Source organism: Mauremys reevesii, linkage group 2 (assembly GCF_016161935.1).
Source record: "Mauremys reevesii isolate NIE-2019 linkage group 2, ASM1616193v1, whole genome shotgun sequence".
NCBI classification, from domain to species: domain Eukaryota; kingdom Metazoa; phylum Chordata; order Testudines; family Geoemydidae; genus Mauremys; species Mauremys reevesii.
The window spans coordinates 116022106-116042764 of record NC_052624.1 but is presented as its reverse complement, the minus strand read 5'-3'; the positions used below and the strand labels follow the sequence as shown (position 1 = coordinate 116042764).

Below are 20659 nucleotides of genomic sequence, written 5' to 3'. Positions count from 1 at the left end.
CTGCGAGCGGAGTCGGGACCTGGATTGGCGACGGGACCGAGAACGTCTGCGGGACTGCGATCGTGAACGGTGCCACTCTGCAGTGCCGACGGAGGGTGGTCTGATCAAGGCAGGCTTGCCAATTGATTATATAACCCGCATCGGCGGTGCCGGGGGTTGATGCAGCGCAGACGCTGTCATTGCAATCAACTCCCTCGCCGTGGAAAATGTCTCCAGCGTGGAGGGAATAGTGAGCTCAACCACGGCTTGCACCGGGGAGCTTTCAGGCACCGGACTCGACGGCTCTTGCGTGGCCAGCGGAGCAGGCGGCTCGGACGCAGCAGGAGTCTTGTGCCTCTTCACCCTCAGAGAGAGGGATCGGTGCCAAGCGGACGTTGGTGCCGGCGACGGCCGGTGCCGAGAGGCCTTGGTGATACCGGCGCATTGTGGTGCCGAGGGAGCGCTTCTTGAAGACAGACCAGCGCTCGGTGCCAAGGGCGGAGGAGTAAGAGCTGCCTCCCTCAGGAGCTGCTTGAGACGAAAGTCCCGCTCCTTTTTTGGTCTTGGCTTAAAGGCCTTACAAATGCGGCACTTATCTGTTAGGTGAGATTCCCCGAGGCACTTAAGACAGGAGTCGTGGGGATCTCTTGACGGCATCGGCTTGTGGCAGGCCGAGCATGGTCTGAAACCCAGTGAACCGGGCATAGGCCCCGGCACCGAGTGCGGGGAAGGGGATAATCCCCGAACCCCTGTGAACTATAAACACTAACTATACTACAAACGAATAAAGTTAATTACAACTATATAAATCCAAACTATATACACAACAATTAACGAGAGAACTACGAGTAGCTAGGGAAGTGGAGGTCAGCTAAGCTGCGCTCCACTGTTCCACCGACCGACACGTGCGGTAAGAAGGAACTGAGGGGCGGATGGGTCGGCAGGGGTATATATCTGGCACCATAGTGGCGCCACTCCAGGGGGCGCCCAGCCGACCCACCGAGTTTTGCTAAGGTAAAAATCTTCCGACGAACGTGCACGCAGCACGTGCACACCTAATTGGAATCGATATGAGCAAGCACTCGAAGAAGAACTCCCGACTCATCCAACCCCCCCAGCTCCTTGTCCCCTGACTATGCCCTCCAGAGACCCCCCCACCCTAACTGCCTCCCCAGGACCCTCTTTGCTCCCTGTTCTCTGACTGCCTTGACCCCTATCCACCCCCAACCCTCTAACAGACCCCGGGACTCCCATGCCCCATCCAACGCCCTCTGCTCCCTGATTGCCCCCTCCAGAGATCCCCACACCTAACCACCCCCCCGGGATCCCACCCCCACATCCAACTCATCCTGCTCCCTGTCCCATGATTGCCCGTACCCCTTATCCAACCCCCACAGCCCCGGACCCCTTACCATGAGGCTCGCTGCTCATCCGGAGCCCTGCCGCCACGCGCGCAGCACTCTGAGGGGCAGAGCAGAGCTCCGCGCAGTGGCAGGGCTCCGGATCCCAGTTCCCCCTGGGCCAGGACTCTCTTTTTCCCCTCAGCCGCTTTGCGGGAGATGCTAGAGGATAGAAGCTAGAGCTAGATCCTTAATTTCCTCTGCCCCCAAGGGAGCCCAGAGAACAGGGATGTGGGCAGGGCCCTCCAGGAGGACTTGCTTTCCCAGCTGCTCCAGGATGACAGGAAGGCATGAACCTGGAGCATGAGCCCCTTAAAAGCCCAAACACCACTTAACCAGGACAAGAAGAACTTGACTCAAGCTAAGCTCATTCCCTGCTCTGCCTCTGCCTTCCCAAGAGGAACACTCCTAACCCACAGCCCCTGCAGCAGCAGATCCTACAGCCAGTTGGAGCCAGCCCGCCTACGCCTGGAGTCAGGAAGCTGGGGTCACAGGTCACTTACATCAAACACAGGAAGGGTGATGGTGAATCTGAGCAGGGCCGTGCTGCTCCTAATGGCCCTGGCTCTCTCCTGAGACACCCTGGACACAATCCAGTAGTTAATGTGCTGTGGGGAAAGGAGGCAGCTCAAGATCAATGGGCAGGTGCACGTGTTGTGCAAATGATACACACCCCTCCCCAACCTCCAGGGGGCTGAGACATTGTGTGCAGGGTGTAATATCTGATTCATTGATTGCAGAGCTTTAGAAGGGGATTGTTGCCCTCAGGACGATGCTTCTATTCTGCAGGTCACAACTTGTCATTGTCTCTCTAGAGTGGAATAGTGTTCGGTGTCGGGGCTGGTCCCATCCTCCCTGAACTCCTGATTCCTGAACAGCTCACCAGGAAGGAGACAGATCCTTCTCTCCTCCCTGGCTCTCAAGTCCTTGGTTGGGTGAAGGGACTGAATGTGAGCACAGTCCCCCCAGGAATCTCAGAGCCCGTCAGAGAGAAGGGCTGATGCTCTGGGGTCCTTCTGTTTCTCTAGGAAGGAGCCCGTGACTCTTCTCTGAGGACCATTTTCTGCATCTCACAAGAGGGTTTCAGACTCTCACTCCCCAAGCCAGCCAGGGGCCCTGAGGTTAGTGCGTAACAGAACCAGGCAGAGCTCTGGCTTGAAGTCCCAGCTCCTTCCTCTGTCCTTCAAGGAGGAAAGGCCTGACACTGCATTGCACTCACTTCCTTGACCCAGGATGGGACACTGGGGACCCAGCTAGGAGGGCAGACTGGACAATGGATCTAAGAGTTAAGGTAAAATTGCCCCCACACCTCTCATTGGGCTCACCCCCAAGATGTAGTGGAGCCTGTTGGTGTCTGGGGGCTCTGCAAGCAGGTTCCCCAGAATGGCATCCAGGAGGTCTGGCAAGACCCTGCAAAGCAAGGGAGAGCCATGGGTCAGAGATAGGGAAATACAATAATTTCAAAATAATAAAATATAAATAAAATTGAATATTTCAGCTATTCTATTATGTCATAATCTGATCTGAGTAAACATGATAGGGCACCTCGGATTATGCTCTGCTCCTAGTGACACTCTCCAATGGATCTCCAGCCTCCACCCATGGGGAGGTAGGTCGGAGCGGATTGTTATCCCTACTTGAAAGAAGGAGCAGCTAACTCTTAGAAAGAATTGACTTGTCTTAGGTCATCACACAGCCAGTCAGTGGCAGAGTTGGGAGAAGGACCTAAGAGTCCTGAGTTTCAACCTAACCATCACATCTTGAATTTCATCTATTGAATACAATTCTGCTACCTGAAACTAGTGTTTTCCATGCCTAGAATTCAGCTGGCGCCAGATGCATCAGACTGAGCAGGTTCCAAACCTCTCAGAGGCTCTTACCTTCTAAACAGGGACGTCTGTTTTCTAGTGAAGTCAGTAAAAGGAAAGGAGAAAACTCGAAAGAGGTTCCTCCTCGTGCTCACGTACGTGAACCCTAATACTCTCTAAGTCCTCAAAGAGAGACCTCAAGTAGGAGACTTGCTGAAGGAAAGCCACGGGGGTCTCCAAGGTTTCCCTAGCCCTGCGCCCCTGTCCTGCCTGGCTGATGTCAGCATCTCTCTGTGAGGTCACCACCTCCCCACCACCTTTGACCAATAGGCTGAGGTCCTGCAAAAGGCCTTTGTGATGTCACTGCAATATCCACCCCTCCCCTGAAGTGCTAATGTCCTGCCACTGGCCAGACACTTTCAAGGTTTGAGCTATTCCCTGTGGATCACCCCACTCAATCAGTGTTTACTATAGGAAGCAAGCCAGCTACATAGTAAAACATCAGAGGCTGCTCCCAATGCTACACTCACTTTTTCCAAAATTAGTAGACTTTATGGCCAGAAGAAACCTTTAGAGCATCTATTCTAACCCCCTGCATATCACAGCCTTCCTGTATTGCACAATAGCTACTTTTCAGGCAAACACATTCCAGAAAGGCATCTAGTCTTCACTAAATGACATCAAGAGATGGAGAATCCACCACTTTCCCTTTTAGTGAGTGCAAAGGGGCTCCATTTCCCCTTCCACTAGCTCCCCATTTACAGTGTGCCAGAGCAGTAGCTGCAGCAGGGAGCGGGCGGGAGTTCCTCGTGGCCTCAGAGGCACAGCCCCTGCTGTACCTTAGACACCCGGCGATGATATCCTTACACACCTTCCCGGAGCCTGCTGCACTTAACAATTTCAAAATAATAAAATACAAATAAAATAGAATACTTCAGCTATTCTATTATGTCATAATCTCATCTGAGTAAACAGGATAGGACACCTCATATTATGCACTGCTCCTAGTGACACTCTCCAATGGATCCCCATCCTCCACCCACCATGAGGTAGGTAGGAGAGGATTGTTATCCCTACTTGAAAGGGGGAGAAGCTAAGGCTGAGAAAGGAGAATTGACTTGTCTTAGGTCATCACACAGCTAGTCAGTGGGAATAGGACCCAAGAGCCCTGACTTTCAAACTAACCATTGGCTCTCGAATTTCATACATTGAATGACCTGAACAAAGTGCTCTCAAATGAGCTCCAGACCAACAACAGTTCATGAACTGCTCAGAGACAATTAATGTAGAGAAGCAGCAAAATTCATCAACCATAGGACTGGTTACGACTTATTTACTTGGTCTTAAAAGAGAAGAACAAGGACCTGAGTCTCCTTCCTGTCAATAACCCCCTGCTCAGCCAATCAGGGTAGAGACTGAGGGGTGGAAGGCTGAGGGTTCTCATCGTGTGGATAAATGTAAAGTAATGCACATTGGAAAAAATAACCCCAACTATACATACAATATGATGGGGGCTAATTTAGCTACAACGAGTTAGGAAAAAGATCTTGGAGTCATCGTGGACAGTTCTCAGAAAATATCCACGCAGTGTGCAGAGGCGGTCAAAAAAGCAAACAGGATGTTAGGAATCATTAAAAAGGGGATAGAGAATAAGACTGAGAACATATTATTGCCCTTATATAAATCCATGGTACGCCCACATCTCGAAAACTGTGTACAGATGTGGTCTCCTCATCTCAAAAAAGATATACTGGCACTAGAAAAGGTTCAGAAAAGGGCAACTAAAATGATTAGGGGGTTGGAGAGGGTCCCATATGAGGAAAGATTAAAGAGGCTAGGACTCTTCAGCTTGGCAAAGAGGAGACTAAGGGGGGATATGATAGAGGTATGTAAAATCATGAGTGGTGTGGAGAAAGTGGATAAGGAAAAGTTATTTACTTATTCCCATAATTCAAGAACTAGGGGTCATCAAATGAAATTAATAGGCAGCAGGTTTAAAACAACTAAAAGGAAGTTCTTCTTCACGCAGCGCACAGTCAACTTGTGGAACTCCTTACCTGAGGAGGTTGTGAAGGCTAGGACTATAACAGCATTTAAAAGAGAACTGGATAAATTCATGGTGGTAAAGTCCATAAATGGCTATTAGCCAGGATGGGTAAGGAATGGTGTCCCTAGCCTCTGTTTGTCAGAGGATGGAGATGGAAGCAGGAGAGTGATCACTTGATCATTGCCTGTTAGGTTCACTCCCTCTGGGGCACCTGGCATTGGCCACTGTCGGTAGACAGATACTGGGCTAGATGGACCTTTGGTCTGACCCGGTACGGCCGTTCTTATGTTCTTATGTTCTTATCAGAGAGCCCAAAGGATGGCCCGAGTCACCCGTGGGGATCACTGTCCGAGCACTATATCAGCCCCACATTTTTGGATGGACCTCCCACAATGGGAGATGCAGAGCACCCCCCGCAACACACACACACACCTCTCTGGGTGGTGGGAGGGGAACAGGGGAAAGGACAAAAAAAGTAAGAGATGAAGAGAAAGCTAGGAGGGATGGAGGAAAAGGTAAAACAAAAAGGACAAACCCTAATGTCCCCAATAATTCTATGGGATAAAATCCCAGGTGGGGAATAAAATTCTGCCACCTTAAACGAGTGTTTTCCATGCCTAGAATTCAGCTGGCACCAGATACATCAGACTGAGCAGGTTCCAAATCTCTCGGAGGCTCTTACCTTCTAAACGGAAACGTCTGTTTTCTAGTAAAGTCAGTAAAAGGAAAGGAGAAAACTCGAAAGAGGTTCCTCCTCGCACTCATGTACGTGAACCCTAATACTCTCCAAGTCTTCAAAGAGAGACCTCGAGAAGGAGACTTGCTGAAGGAAATCCACAGGGGTCTCCAAGGTTTCCCTAGCCCTGTGCCCCTGTCCTGCCTGATGTCAGCATCTCTCTGTGAGGTCACCACCTCCCCATCACCTTTGACCAATAGGCTGAGTTCCTGCAAAAGGCCTTTGTGATGTCACGGCCACACCCACCCCTCCCCTAAAGTGCTAATGTCCTGCCGCTGACCAGACACTTTCAAGGTTTGAGCTACTCCCTGTGGATCACCCCACTCAATCAGTGTTCACTCTAGGAAGTAAGCCAGCTACGTAGTAAAACATCAGAGGCTGCTCCCAATGCTACACTCACTTTTTCCAAAATTAGTAGACTTTATGGCAAGAAGAGACCTTTACAGCATTCTATCCCCCTGCATATCACAGGCTTCCTGTATAGCACAATAGCTACTTTTGGGGCAAACACATTCCAGAAAGGCATCTAGTCTACATTAAATGACATCAAGAGATGGAGAATCCACCACTTGCCTTTTTAGTGAGTGCCAGGGGGTTCCATTTCCCCTTCCACTATCTCCCTATTTACAGTGAGCCAGAGCAGTACCTGCAGCAGGGAGCAGGCGAGAGTTCCTGGTGGCCTAAGGCACCTGGCACATCACTTTGGCCGTGACATCCTCCTGCTGCAAGGGAACGAGAACCTGTCAGAGACTCAAACGCCCCGAGGAATCAGGGGCAATTAAGGGCACCTGGAACCAGCAGCATTTCCACCCAGCACCTGCCCACCTCTGAGGGATGGATTCACCTCCTGACCCCCAGAATGGAGTCTTTTTCTCCTTTCTAGTGACCTCCAGTGCCACTCCCCTCCTTGTAGGCTGAGCTCCTGCCACCTCCCACTCAGTACCCTTGACAGCTGTGCCACCTCCAATCCACAGCTCAAGTTCTCAGAACCCTCTCCTCCACCCCCACACAAGTTGGCCAGGGAAGGGGCTCTAGCAGGGGGGGCAAGAGGGATTCTGGCAGCAGTGAAGTGGGTTCCGAGGAGGTTGAGTCTTCCCCCAAGTCATCCCACACACTAATGCTGAAGCCACAGGATGGCAACCCTGGTGAATGGGGCAAATCAGCAGCCCCTGCTGACTGAATCCTCCCCTTCTCTCTAGATGGTGGCTTGGTTGACACGGACACTAGACCACTGGGGAAACTGGGTGAGGCCCTGTGGGACAGGAGAGGCTCGCAGAGGGCACTTAGGGGACTTGTCTGCTCTTCCCAAGAGCAAAAGCACTGTGCCCTAAGAACATAAGTCTGTGAGGAGGTAATGCTTGTCATTTAATTAGCCTTGCTAAAGAGCTGGGTTGGAGCTGCTCAGGGGACAAACTGGTTCCCTCCTGTTCATGGAGGTGAATTCATCTCCCTTCCCAGTAGCACCTGCTCTCACTCTCATTCCCCACCAGGGTCTTTGCTGCCAGGCAGGTGAATGGCAATAGGATGACAATGAGGCCTGGGCCCCGCCCCAATCTCCTGAGTCTAATGCAGTTGCTTACCTTGCCCCCCATCAGCTCCTGGGCTTCCCCCAGGAGGGAGTAGGCGAGGGGCAGCCCAGCCTGGCTGACATACAGCAGGGGGTCGTGGATGGCCAGCACTGCCCTCCGTCCGGAGGAAAAATCTTCTCTGCCCCTCCGAGAAGAACTTGCCGAAGACCTAAAACCAACAGGATGTGAGGCATTAGCAGATTGCCCAGAGCCAGGCTCCAAATCCTGGGGCTAGAATGGCATCTCCATCTAGTGGCCACTGCAGGGGACCCAGCCACCCCCACTCCCTGAGCTGTCTCATGCCCTGGCAGAATGTCCTTACCTCCCCCACCCTGGCCGTGCCCCTGTAGCCCAGAAGCCTGCTGTCCCAGCACCACAGCACTTCGGCCTCCTGGAGGGTCAGCCCTGGGAAAGAGAGAGACACACACACATTTGGCATTCTGGTTGCAGTACCCGTTTCCTTCCAATCCCATTGGTGGCTGCACAGTGGGCAGAGTCCTCGCTGCATGCCTGGCCCAACAGAATTGCAGGGGATGGGTGTAGAAAAGAGAAAGAGCAGACAGAGACTCATCCTCCAGCCGGGGTCAGTCTGAGAGAAATTGGCTGGGGTCCCAGTCTCACTCTTCTATTGGGTGCCATTTCCCAGCTGGGTTCCTTACCCCTCTGGTGCAGCAGCAGCTGGTAGAGCCGGTAAACCCCCTCCCTGGCCTGCCGGCTGAGGTCCTTGCCTGGGTCACTGATGAACAGAGCCAACTGAGACAGTGTGTGCAGGGTGGAATATCTGATTCATTGATTGCAGAGCTTTAGAAGGGGATTGTTGCCCCTAGGACGATGCTTCTATTCTGCAGCTCACAACTTGTCATTGTCTCTCTAGAGTGGAACAGTGTTCGGTGTCGGGGCTGGTCCCATCCTCCCTGAACTCCTGATTACTGAACAGCTCACCAGGAAGGAGACAGACCCCTCCCCCCTCCCTGGCTCTCAAGTCCTTGGTTGGGTGAAGAGACTGAATGTGAGCACAATCCCCCCAGGAATCTCGGAGCCCGTCGGCAAGAAGGGCTGATTCTCTGGGGTCCTTCTGTTTCTCTAGGAAGGAGCCCGTGACTCTTCTCCGAGGACCATATTCTGCATCTCACAAGAGGGGTTCAGACTCTCACTCCCCAAGCCAGCCAGGGGCCCTGAGGTTGGTGCGCAAAAGAACCAGGCAGAGCTCTGTCTTGAAGTCCCAGCTCCTTCCTCTGTCCTTCAAGGAGGAAAGTCCTGACACTGCATTGCACTCACTGCCCTGACTGAGAACGGGACACTGGGGACCCAGCTAGGAGGGCAGACTGGAAAATGGATCTAAGAGTTAAGGTAAAATTGCCCCTACACCTCTAATTGGGCTCACTCTCAAAATGTAGTGGAGCCTGTTGGTGTCTGGGGGCTCTGCAAGCAGGTTCCCCAGAATGGCATCCAGGAGGTCTGGCAAGACCCTATGCAGATCCTGCAAAGCAAGGGAGAGCCATGGGTCAGAGTTAAGGAAAGTGGGGCTACACCTACCACAGGATGGGAAGAGCAGTCTCTGGGAAGCACTAGTGGGACCCCCAAACACATATCCTGGCCTCTCTCATTCATATCCCACTGCAGGCAATTAGCCAGGATTCATGGCAGGATAACAGCTGGCTCTTCAATCCATGACTTTAGCATGATCTACCTGGACTTGGGTGGTGTCCTTCTGGGTGCCCAGGGTGAAGAGGGCAGCTCAAAGGAGGTGGGTCTCTAGCTCTGGCTCAAGGGCAGGTGTCAGGGTGCTGGCAAGAGAGAGGAGCCGGTATAGGACTGTGCAGCGCGGAGGTGGGACTGGCACCAACACAGTCGTGAAACTGCAGGGAACTAGGCAGAGGCTGGCGAGAATGGAAGCTGAGGCACTAAGCCAGGGAATGACAAGGCCAAGGTTTCTCAGACAGACAGTGGCAGGACAGGAATAAGACGGTTACTCACATTTGTAACTGTTGTTCTTTGAGATGTGTTGCTCATATCCATTCCAATTTTGTGTGTGCGCGCCTCATGCACGTTCGTCGGAAGATTTTTACCCAAGCAACACTCGGTGGGTCGGCTGAGGTGCCCCCTTGAGTGTCGCCGCTATGGCGCCAGATATATACCCCTGCCGACCCATCGCCCCCTCAGTTCCTTCTTGCCGTCTACTCTGACAGAGGGGAAGGAGGACAGGTTTGGAATGGATATGAGCAACACATCTCGAAGAACAACAGTTACAAAGGTGAGTAACCGTCTTTTTTTCTTCGAGTGCTTGCTCATATCGATTCCAATTTGGTGACTCCCAAGCCTTACCTAGGCGGTGGGGTCGGAGTGAGATGTCGCGGAATGAAGTACCGCTGAACCAAATGCCGCATCATCTCTGGACTGCTGCACTAACGCATAGTGTGAAGCGAAGGTGTGCACCGGGTCACTGCCTTGCAGATCTCCTGGATGGGTACATGGGCCAGGAAGGCGGCAGATGAAGCTTGAGCCCGAGTGGAGTGCGTGGTGAGGTGGCTAGTCGAAACGTAAGCCAAGTCATAACAAGCATGGATGCATGACATCACCCAAGATGAAATTCGCTGCAAGGAGACCGGCAGGCACTTCATACGGTCTGCCACCGCTACAAACAGCTGGGGTGTCTTTGGAAAAGGCTTTGCTCATTCGATGTAAAAAGCGAGAGCCTTACGAACATCCAGGGAACGCAGCTGTTGCTCTCGATGTGAGGAGTGCGGTTTCAGAAAGAAGACCGAGACGAAGATGTCCTTGTTGACATGAAAGGGAGACACCACCTTAGGGAAGAAGGCGAAGTGTGGACGCAGCTGTACCTTATCCTTGTGGAACACCGTATATAGGGAATCCGTTGTGAGGGCCTGAAGTTCCGACACTCACCTCGCTGACGTGACAGCGATGAGGATGGCTGTCTTCCAGGAAAGGTACAGTAGCGAGCAGGTGGCCATTGGCTCAATGGCAGCACCCATGAGCCTAGATAGAACTAGGTTGAGATCCCACGTAGGGGCCGGATGACGGACCTGTGGGTACAAACGCTCTAGGCCCTTGAGGAACCTGGTGACCATAGGGTTAAAAAAGACTGAACATTCATTCTCTCCTGGATGGAAGGCTGAAATGGCTGCCAGGTGTACCTTGATGGATGAGACCGCTAGACCATGCTGCTTCAGGGACCAGAGATACTCCAGGATGGTAGGAACTGGTACCTGCATGGGGACGGCATCGTTCTGGGCACACCAGCAGGAAAAATGCTTCCACTTGGCCAGGTATGTGGACCTAGTGGAGGGCTTTCTGCTGCCCAGGAGCACCTGTTGTACAGAGGTGGAGCAATGCAGCTCGGACTGAGTTAAACATGCAGCATCCATGCCATGAGATGGAGAGACTCCAGGTCTGGGTGGCGTAATCTGCTGTGCTCCTGAGTTATGAGGTCTGGCCACAGCGGTACAGGAATTGGTTTGGTCACCGACAGGTCGAGGAGTGTGGTGTACCAATGCTGCCTCAGCCACGCTGGAGCGATCAGGATTAAGCAGGCCTTGTCTCTGCGTAGCTTGAGGAGGACCTTGTGTACAGTGGGAATGGAGGAAAGGCATAGAACAGATGGTCTTTCCAAGTTATCAGGAATGCATCCGACAGGGAGCCCAGGGAGCGCCCCTGGAGGGAGCAGAACACATGGCACTTCCGATTCTCGCGAGAGGCGAAGAGGTCTATGTGGGGAAAGAGAAAGTTACTCACCTTGCAGTAACTGAGGTTCTTCGAGATTTGTGTCCCTGTGGGTGCTACACTCTAGGTGACGGTGCGTCCCGGCGCTGTTGATCGGAGATTTTCGGTAGCAGTGCCTGGTTGGGGCACACGCACTCAGATGGCATCTCCCGTATAGTTGGAATCTTCTTGAGTGCGTGTGCCCCACACCCTCCTCAGTTCCTTCTCTACCGTGGAGAATCATACCAGTACTCCAAAGTAGAGGGGAGGAGGGCGGGGAGGGGAGCACGCACAGGGACACACATCTCGAAGAACCTCAGTTACTGCAAGATGAGTAACTTTCTCTTCTTCTTCGAGTGCTGTCCCTGTGGGTGCTCCACTCTAGGTGAATGTATAGCAGTACCCACTATGGTTGGTGGGACTTTGGAGATGCAGCAGGGAGTACTGAAGATAGTACTGTATGGCCTACTATAGTGTCTGCCATGGTGTCTTGCGTGAGAGCATACTGTTTTGCAAACGTGTGTTCAGATGACCATGTAGCCGCTTTGCAGATATCAGGAACGGGAACGTTGTGTAGGAAGGCAATGGATGCCGACATGGCTCTAGTGGAATGAGTTCTAATGTCGTCGGGCGGTTGAAGATTTTTTGCACGGTAACAGGATCTGATGCAGTCAGAGATCCTTGGATAGGCATTGTTTAGAGATAGCCGTACCTTTCGATCTTTCGGCAATGGAAACAAAGAGTGGTGGAGACTTGCGAAATGGTTTAGTCCTGTCTAAATAAAAGGCAATTGCTCGCCTGACGTCGAGAGTATGCAGGGTTGCCTCTTGCGGAGTTTTGTGAGGTTTAGGATAGAAAGTAGGTAAATATATAGGTTGGTTGAGGTGGAAGATCGATACCACTTTAGGAAGAAATTTAGTATGTGGTCTCAAAGTGACTTTATCTTTGGAGAAGATTGTGTAGGGAGGGTGGGCCATCAGGGCGCTCATTTCACCTACTCTTCTTGCCGATGTTATGGCAACTAAGAAAGCCACCTTCATGGACATATGGAGATGGGAGGAGGTAGCCAAGGGCTCAAATGGAGGTTTCATGAGAGCATGAAGAACGAGGTTAAGATTCCACGTAGCCACTGTTGGGTGAATTTCAGGGTAGAGATTTTGCAGGCCCGTGAGAAAGCGTTTAATGGTGGGGTAGGTAAAGAGTGAGTATCCATCTAATAGGTCATGGAAAGTGGTAAGCGCCGCCAGGTGTACTTTGATGGAGCTGAGCAAAAGTCCGTCCTGTTTTAGTTTCAGGAGGTAGTCTAGAATGTTAGGGAGGGTCACGTTATTGGGTGCTAAGTGATTATGTGAGCACCAAAGAGCGAAACGCTTCCACTTCTGCAGGTAGGTTTTACGAGTGGAGTCTTTCCTACTGTGCAGGAGGACATATTAGACTTGCTCAGAACAGGCTAGTTCATGGGTTTGGAGCCATAAAGGAACCAGGCTGTGAGGTGGAGCTTTTGGAGCTGGGGGTGAAGAACTCGTCCGTTGTCCTGGTAAAGGACGTCTGGCCTGTTGGGGAGAGCCCATTGGTGACGGGAGGACATGCGGAGAAGGTAGGGATACCACGTCTGTCTTGGCCAAGCCGGGGCAATAAGGATGACCTAGGCCTTGTCGTCTGCAATCTTCCGAAGAACCCTGTGTAACAGAGGGATTGGTGGGAAGGCGTACAGGAGGTAGTTGTTCCATGGGATGAGGAAAGCATCTCCTAGGGATGCAGTGCCGAATCCTGCTCTGAAGCAAAACAGGGGGCATTTTCGGTTTTGGGTCATGGCAAAGAGATATATTGACGGGGTGCCCCAGTGGGAGAAAAGCTGTTGGTGTATTGCGGGCTGCAGTTCCCATTCGTGTTCTGTCGAGAAGTGCCTGCTGAGTGCGTCGGCAGTAGTGTTGTGGCAGCCTGGTAGGTAGGAAGCGATGATTTGTATTCGATGTCGTATGCACCAATTCCATAGTCGAATGGCTTCCATGCAAAGGGAATGTGATCGGGCTCCCCCTTGTCTGTTTAAGTAATACATACATGCTATGTTGTCTGTTAAGACCTGCAGATATTTGTTCTTTATGACGGGAAGAAAGTGAAGGCATGCTCTCCTCACTGCTCTGAGCTCTAAGAGATTTATGTGTAGATGAGTCTTTGATGCGGACCACCGGCCTTGTGCCCTGTGTCCCCCTAGATGCGCTCCCCAACCAATTAGGGAAGTGTCCGAGGTGAGCATGAGCTTTGGGGATCGTTGCTGGAAGGAAACCCCTGTGCAGAGGTTTTCTGGACTTGTCCACCATTGTAGGGAAGCTATAACATTGGGACGAGGAGTTAGCAGCATCCCTAAGGGGTGTCTGTTGGGTTTGAAACTGGAGTTGAGCCAGCCCTGGAGACATCTCATATGTAGCCTGGCGTGTAGAACCACGAAGATGGTGGCTGCCATGTGACTGAGGAGCTGTCGGCAGATTCTTGCTTGTGTCCTGGGACGAATAGAGAGGATGCGTATGAGCTGCATGATAGCGAGGAATCTGTTGTACGGGAGCGAGGCCCTGCTCTGGGTTGAGTCGAGATGAGCTCCGATGAACTCGATCTGTTGCGTAGGTGTCAGGGTGGATTTTTGGATGTTTATTTGGAGGCCTAGGCTGTGAAAGAGGGAGATGGCAAAATGCGTGGCTTGAAGCGTCTCGCCATAGGAGTCGCCCTTGATGAGGCAGTCGTCCAGGTAGGAGAACAGTGTGACCCCGTGTTTGCGGAGGTGAGCCACAACCACAGCTAGGATCTTAGAAAAAACTCTTGGTGCTGTGGAGAGTCCAAAAGGAAGAACTCTGTATTGAAAATGGTCCTGACCAATTGTGAATCGTAGGAAGCGTCCGATACAGCCGGGACCTGAGTGTGGACTGGCAGGACTGGCAGGACAGCACCGCATCTGGGTCCAACAAGAGAGAACGGCTCACTGTGACCTCAGGTACCTGATGGTCCCCTTGATCCAATGCAGGTATTATTGTGCCCAGTGTGACCATCTTGAATCTTTGTGTCCTCACGAATTTGATCAGTTGGCGTAGGTCTAGTATAGGCCTCCATCCCCCAGTCTTTTTCTGAGTTAGAAAGTAATGGGAGTAGAAACCTGTCCCTTGGTGTTGCGTCGGCACAGGTTCCACTGCGCCTAGTTGCAGAAGATGTGCCACCTCTGTGCGAAGTGATTGCTCGTGAGAAGGGTCCCTGAAGAGGGACGGGGAAGGGGGAAGGGTAGGAGGGGAGATATAAAAGGGATGGAGTAACCGGTCTGAACTATTTCGAGGACCCAGCGGTCCTGTATAATCTGCTGTGAGGCATGTTGGAAATTCTGGAGGCGGTGGCCAAATGGGAAAGTAAGTGGTGGAATCAAGGGGTGGTTGTACAGGCCCTCGACCAATGTTTCAAAACTGTTGTTTATTGCCCGATGGACGGAAGGTGGTGGCTTGATTTTGATTTTGTCTGCGCTTGGGGGGTCTAGTACGATTCCTAGTTGTGTCGTATGGTCTGGATTGAAGATGATAGTACTGATGTGTGCGTGGTCTTTGGTAGGGTTGGTATCGTTGTCTCCTGGGAAGAGATGGGTGAATGTCCAGGGTGTGCAGTGTCGCTCTAGAATCTTTCATGGTGTGGAGGAGTTCATGAGTTTTTTTGGAGAAGAGTTTGTCCTTATCAAAGGGGAGATCCTCCACTTTGGTCTGGAGTTCTTCAGGAATGCCGGACGCAGAGAGCCATGAGCATCTGCGCATAACCACAGCAGTTGCAGTGGTACGGGCTGCTGTGTCCACCATGTCTAAAGACGCCTGTAGGGCCGTTCTGGAAATCAGTTGTCCTTCAGTCAGGATTGATTTGAAGTCTGCTCTTCTGTCCTCTGGAATGTAGGAGGCAAATTTGAAAAGCTTATTGTAATTATCAAAATCATAACTGGCGAGGAGAGCAGAATAGTTTGCAATCCTGAATTGTAGTGCAGAGGATGTATAAACCTTGCGGCCCAGGACATCAAGGCGTCTAAGGTCCTTGTCTTGCAGGGTGGGTCGATATTGTGACTGTTTGGTCCTCTGTGCAACTGCATCCATGACAAGAGAGGTTGGTGGTGGATGAGAAAATAGGAAGTCTGTGTCCTTTGCAGAAACATAGTATTTACGTTCAGCCTTCTTGCAAGTTGGTACTAGAGAAGATGGGGTTTCCCAGATTGTGTCAACTGGCTCCATGAGTGCTTCATTTATAGGGAGCAAGATTTTCAAGGGCGCAGACAGTTGAAGGATTTTGAGGAGTTTGTGTTGCATCTCCTGAACCTCTTCTAAGGGGATATCCTGACTGAGTACCACCCTCCTAAAAAGTTCTTGAAATTGTTTGCAGTCGTCCAAGGCCTGTGGAGGTGAAGGGAGGAGGGCTTCATCCGAGGCTAGTGGAGAGTTAGGGTTAGGTGAGTCAGGATATGGTGCATAGCTCCCAGTCTCAAGAGGGGGCTCGGGTACCCTAGAAGTGGACGGAGCAGGAGATTGAGGCACAGAAGGAGGATGATTGGTAGGAGGATGTTGCCACGGGTACCACTGAGGCCAAGGCATAGGGTAGGAGAGCCCAGGTGCCGCCCGCTGGGGGGCAAAGTAGGGAAACTGAGGTTGTTGACCTTGAGCCATGACCTGAGGTGGTAGAGGCACCTGTGGAGGAGAAGCAGGAGGGGAGAACTCCGCTTGCTGCTGTAACTCAAGGTCACCGTTAGTGAAAGCCAGTTCAGGTGGAGAGAGTGGTGGTTCAAGAAATGAGTCCTCTGTATCCAGGAGTGGAGAGTGAGGCTCAGGTGGCACTGAAAGGACACTTTGAGTGAGAAACTGTTGCTCCTACTCCCTGGGCTGAGCTGAGCCTGCTTTCTGCTCTAGCTCATTAGTAGGAGAAAGTGAAAATGAGAGTATTGTTGTATTGTGCTTAGAGGTGCCCTGCAGGGGGTCTGCTGCTGGTGCGTGGGTAGAAGACTGGCTGGGTGCTGATGTTCTTCTCGGTGCCGAGCTTGAGCGTGCTGTCAGCACCACAGCTGTTTTTGGCGCCAAAACTCATCGCGCCGTGGGCACCGTGGCCGTTTTCGTTGTTGCTGCTGAACGTGCTGTTGGCACCGCAGCCGTTGTCGGTGCCGAGGAAGAATGCGGTGCTGGTGCTGTGGCCGTTTGCGGTGCCGAGGAAGAGTGAGGTGTCCGCGCTGCGGCCGTTTGTGGCGCTGAGGGGACCGAATCCACAAGTACCTTCCCGGCGCGGGAGATCGGGTCCCTGCCTCTGTGCTCTGTCAGAGCCATTGCTGAGGTATTTGAGCAGGCTGAGGCACCTGCCTTTGGTGCTGTCAGCACAGATGGTAGGGAATCTCGCAGGAGACCCCCTACCCTTGTTAGAGTCTCTTCTGTGAGACTGTTGTGCTTCTTGCCTCCGCTCCAGGGAGGGTGAAGCAACGCTCCCCACTGGTTCCGATCCGGCTGGGGAGCGTGTGGGAGCGGGTTTAACCTTTCCCGTCTCTGACAGCGGCTGCAGGGATTTTTCCATCATGATGATTTTTAGCCGCAGATCCCTGTCATGGCGAGCTCTTGATTTGAGACTCGCGCAATGGAGGCACTTCGTGGAGATGTGGGTGTCCCCGAGGCACTTCACACAGTGTGAGTGCCCATTTGACCGTGGCATGGATTCCTGACAGGAGATGCATCTTTTAAATCCTGAAGCTCCTGGCATTATGAATTAGAGATGGGCCAGTAGAGTGTCTCAACGGGAGACAACCCTGAGGGGCTCTTTTTTTTTTTTAACTAAGTAACTAACTATACTAAAGGAAGGGAAACAACTGGGAAGTAATTAATAATTATTTCTATGTTTTTTGTTTCTATTTCCTATAGAGACCAGGGAAGAAAAGGCAGCACTGCCCCGAGTCCCGTCTTCAGCCATGGACGGTTGAGAAGGAACTGAGGATGGTGTGGCGTGCACGCACTCAGGAAGATTCCAACTATACGGGAGATACCATCTGAGTGCGTGCACCCCAACCAGGCACTGCTACCGAAAATCTCCCATCAACAGCGCCGGGACACACCGTCACCTGGAGTGGAGCACCCACAGGGACAGCACTCGAAGAAGAACCCTCACTTCCGGAAGACAGAATGGATAACGTCCAGACGAATCGACCACTCCTGAGTTAGGAAGGATCTGCTAAGGTGATCTGCCAAGGTGTTCTGGGCTCCTGGGAGAAAGGATGCCACCCGATTGATTGAATGGGCTGTACAAAACTCCCAGAGGTGTATGGCTTCCTGGCAAAGAAGGGAGGAGCATGCTCCGCCTTGTTTGTTGATGTAAAACATGGCCGTTGTGTTGTCTGTGAAGACTGTAACACAACGGCCTTGAAGATGTTCTTGACATGCGAGACATACTGCCCTCAGTTCCCTCACGTTGATGTGCAGGGTTACTTCCTGCGCGGACCAGAGGCCTTGCGTATGGAGCCCCACAAGGTGGGCACCCCAACCTAGAGATGACGCGTCTGTGGTCAGGGCTAGCGAAGGCTGTGGGGCATGGAATGGCATCCCTGCGCAGACTAGGGAGGGGTTCAGCCACCAAGTCAACAAGGCTAAGACGTCCTTGGGTACAGTGAGAATTGGGCTGTTGCGGCCTGGCTGGTACACTGAGGAAAGCCAGGCCTGAAGTGGGCGGAGGTGTAGTCTGGCATGTCTGGTCACGAAAGTGCAGGCGGCCATGTGGCCTAGGAAACCGAGACACGTGCGAACTGTCAAGGTCGGGAAGCTGTGGAGGTCCTGAATTATGGCTACCATTGCCTGAAAGCGGGGCTGTGGTAAGCACGCCCTGGCGAGATTTGAGTCTAGGATCGCTCCAATTAAGTCTATTCTCTGTGTGGGCACCAAAGTGGGCTTTTCGGTGTTGAGCATAAGGCCGAGTTGCTCGAACAGTTCTCTGATGAGATGCACATGATGCCACACTCGCATCTTGGAGGGACCTAGAATGAGCCAATCGTCGAAGTATGGGAAGACTTGTATGCGACGTCGACGGAGTGAGGCTGCGACGACAGCCATACACTTGGTGAAGACTCTTGGCGCCGTGGAGAAGCCAAATGGAAGGACCGCAAATTGAAAATGCTTCTTGTTGACCACAAAGCGAAGGTATCGCCTGTGCGGCGGGTAAATCGTGATGTGGAAGTATGCGTCCTTCATATCGAGGGTGGTGTACCAGTCTCCGGGATCCAGGGAAGGGATAATGGTTCCCAGGGATACCATGAGGAACTTCAACTTTACCATGAATTTGTTGAGTCCACGCAGGTCCAGGATGGGCCGCAGACCCCCCTTTGCCTTGGGAATTAGGAAGTAGAGGGAGTAAAACCCCTTGCCCCTCAGGTCCTTCGGGACCTCTTCTACTGCTCTGATGTGTAGGAGCATCTGCACCGCCTGCAAGAGGATTTGCTCGTGAGAGGGGTCCCTGAAGAGAGACAGGGAGAGGGAGTGCTGAGGGGGGGTTAAACAAACTGAAGATGGTATCCAAATTCCACCATGCATAGGACCCAATGATCTGAGGTTACGTGGGATAATGCAGGGAGGAAATAGGAGAGACGGTTGCGGAAGGGTGGGAAAGGATCCGGGAAGGAGACTGGTGCTCCGTCCTTGAGCGCACTTTCAAAAGTTTTGTTTGGGCCCCATCAGTGGCTTTGGGGAGCCCTGATTCTGGCCTCCCCGGGGACCAGATTGTCTCCTGCGGTTACCCCGGCCCCCCTTCTAGTGAAGTCCTGCAGCGGCTGAGGGCTAGGGTAGGTGCATTGAGGCAGAGAGCGGAAAGGTCTGTGCTGAGTTACCGGGGTATGCGTCCCCAGTAAGCGCATTATAACTCGGTTGTCCTTGAGGCTCTGAAGCCTGGGATCTGTTTTAACTGAGAACAGGCCTTGGCCCTCGAAGGGCAAGTCCTTAATTGCCTGTTGAAGTTCTGGTGGAAGGCTGGACACCTGTAACCAGGAGATGTGTCGCGTGGCCATTCCCGAGGCTACAGTTCTGGCTGCCGAGTCCGCCGCATCTAAGGACGCCTGAAGAGATGTCCTTGCCACTTTTTTGCCTTCTTCCAGTAAGGCAGCAAACTCTTGTCTGGACTCTTGGGGAACAAGTTCTTTAAACTTCCCCATGGAGGTCCACATGTTATAGTTATAGCGGCTCAGGAGAGCTTGCTGATTAGCTACCCTAAGCTGTAGGCCCCCAGCTAAGTAGACCTTGCGCCCGAATAAGTCCAAGCGCCTAGCCTCCTTGGACTTAGGGTCAGGCGCTTGCTGGCCATGCCGCTCCCTCTCGTTCACCGACTGTACGACCAGCGAACAAGGGTGAGGGTGCACATAGAGATACTCATAGCCCTTGGATGGTACCATATATTTCCTCTCCATCCCTCTGGCAGTGGGAGGAATAGATGCTGGGGACTGCCAGATCATATCTGCATTGGCCTGTATGGTCCTAATGAAAGGCAGGGCGACCCTTGTAGGTGAATCTGCTGACAAAATGTCAACCACAGGATCCTCTATTTCCACCACCTCCTCCACCTGTAGGTTCATATTGTGCGCCACCCTGCGCAGGAGATCTTGGTGAGCCCGGAGGTCTATAGGCGGGGGACCAGAAGAGGATGTGCCTGCCACTGCCTTGTCTGGGGAGGAGGAGGAGGAGGAGGAGGAAAGCCCCGGTACCGGTGTATCCTGGGGAAGTTCTGGCTGTGGAGGATCCTGGTGATCGAGGTCCGATACAGCCGGGACCTGAGTGTGGACTGGCAGGACAGCACCGCATCTGGGTCCAACAAGAGAGAACGGCTCACTGTGACCTCAGGTACCTGATGGTCGGAATGGGCTGACCGAGAGGCACCTGAGGGGGCACCTTGGGCTTGATGGTATGCCCAAGGTGTCCAGAAGGACCACTGTGGTGGTCCCTGATCCTGATCCTCATATTGGGCTTGACTAGTGCCCTCTACGTCATGGCCCTGGATATAGTAGCCGCTCTCTGCCTGAGACGATGACGAGTTGTGTCTTGAAGGCCAAGGAGGGGCCAAGCACCCATGAGAGTCTGCACCATCCCGCGCTATCAGGTCACGAGTTGGGGCTGAAGACCGGTGCCGGGACCTTCGGCGGTACCGCGATTGAGATTGGGACCGACAGCTATAACGGTACCGGGATGCCGACCTAGATCTTGATGAGGATCTGCGGCATCGGGATCGGCTGCGAGGACACCGGTGCCGGGATCAGTGCTGGGACCCAGATCGGTACCAAACATACCGGGAGGATGTGCGTGAGGTAGAACGGCGCCACGAGTACGACCGGCGCCGCAATGGAGAGCGGTGCTGGGACTGCGAGCAGTGCCGGGACCGGGACCGTCGGT

At 52.6% G+C, this 20659-nt stretch overlaps 2 protein-coding genes across 7 annotated transcripts in view; both read right to left on the bottom strand.

Annotated features, from left to right (window-relative positions):
• LOC120398420 overlaps window positions 1-6031 on the bottom strand; it is a 44553-nt gene extending 38522 nt beyond the window's left edge. For all 5 annotated transcript variants that reach the window (XR_005594370.1, XR_005594369.1, XR_005594372.1 and 2 more), the window contains exons 1-3: window positions 5917-6031; window positions 2689-2789; window positions 1883-1987 (exon numbers count right to left, since the gene is read on the bottom strand). The gene's annotated coding sequence lies outside the window, so the exon portion shown is untranslated. The remainder of the gene's footprint in view (window positions 1-1882; window positions 1988-2688; window positions 2790-5916) is intronic.
• The window catches only part of LOC120398419, a 66954-nt gene that overhangs the window by 26421 nt on the left and 19874 nt on the right, over window positions 1-20659 (bottom strand). Inside the window, exon 11 of one of the 2 annotated variants that reach the window (XM_039525841.1) lies at window positions 8522-9018. The exons of the other annotated variant lie outside the window; for it this stretch is intronic. The gene's annotated coding sequence lies outside the window, so the exon portion shown is untranslated. Of the gene's footprint in view, window positions 1-8521; window positions 9019-20659 lie in introns of those variants that run through there. 2 annotated transcript variants of the gene reach the window in all.